Raw genomic sequence first — 1,600 nt, forward strand, 5'->3', positions numbered from 1 at the left:
GTTGTTTGAACGTGATTTTCTGTTTCTCGTTCTCGCGTCCGCCTTCACCATCAATATAGCAATCTTTGCTATAGTTGAGTCGGTCGGCTGGCTCTGTACGGCCTGTACGCTAAAAATGTTCTGAACACTGAATTACCTAATTATATTCAAATTAAAGAGAGCCTAAAAATATTCTATTTATTATTTTTTTTAAATTTCGAGACAATAAATAAATGTAAAAAAATTTTTTTCGTACTTTAAAATTTTAGTCAAATTTCTAAAAAAAATTTTAAAAAACTTAACTTAAAATTTAAATGAAATTTGGGGGAATTTAAGAACTAAATAAAGTTTAGTTAAATTAAATTAATTTCTCGTCTGGTTTCCTTTCAAAGAGAAATTTTCTAGATACTAAGTAAATAAGTTTTAAAACAATTTTATTCGTACTTTAAGATTTATTGTAGGGAAATTTCAAAAATTATTTTGCAAAACTAAATTTAAAGATTGAATACAGTTTAGATTACTTTTAATTGTGAATACATTTTAGTTAAATGCAAAATTTAAGTAAAATTTACTTGAATTTAAGTAAATTTCAGTTAAAATTGTATATGTTGAATGATGTTAAACGGAGTTAATTTTAAGTACAATTTAGTTCAATAAAAATGAAACTGCGGTTAAATTTTAAATTTGATTGAATTGAATACAGATATATATGGGTTGTTTCTTGGCTTCAACAATGGAGAGCATTCAAATAAGCTGAAGAAATTTTTCAAAAAATTCTCTTATTTTTATGGTAATTAGTTAAATTTAACAAAAACCCCAGGAAAGTAATAAGGATTCATAAGTTTTAAGTTTTAAGTTCTAAAGTTTTCGGTTTAAAACTTTTCAGAAGTCGACAATGTCAAAATATAAAAGGAAGCGTTTAAACTTCAGCATAACTATTTTGCATGGAAATACTTTATTATTCCACAATTTTATTTCAAATTAGAAGCATGTTAGCAATTAAATAATTATTCTATTCAAAATTATTCAGTTTCGAAAATTAGATTACAACTACAAAGCCTTTGAAATTAAAAGATTTTAAATGAGAGAAATTTGAAATGAAAACAATTAAAATTACAGTGTAATTATTTTCTTTTAGAAGCATAAAAATAAAATAATAATTATTAAAAGAAACTAGTTTATAAATTTAAAATTCAAAATCTCAGTATTTCTAAAATTTCGAATTATCTTCGAGCATAACCTGTCAATTCAAATTATTTAATTTTAAACGTTTTGAATAGAAAATTGAAATGCAGAATTCTAAATGTTTGTATTTGGGTATTATCAAATTTTGGAGGGCATTAATTTAAGCCTAATCAAGTTATATTCAAAACCAAATTAAATTTCAATGTTAAAATTTTAAATTGTTTAAGATTTTATTCTTAAATTCAGAATTTTTTCAATGCTTTACATTTTTAATTTTACACTTTCAAACCTTTTTTTTAATTTGAAAATTTGAATCATTGAAAAAAAAAATTAAATTTTAGTAGACACAACTTTTTTTACGTAAAAAAATTAATTTATGTCTAATATTCTACAGTGTTATGAATTGCAGTTAGAAGAAAGTTGTGAATAATACAAT

Source organism: Belonocnema kinseyi, chromosome 10 (assembly GCF_010883055.1).
Source record: "Belonocnema kinseyi isolate 2016_QV_RU_SX_M_011 chromosome 10, B_treatae_v1, whole genome shotgun sequence".
NCBI lineage: Eukaryota > Metazoa > Arthropoda > Insecta > Hymenoptera > Cynipidae > Belonocnema > Belonocnema kinseyi.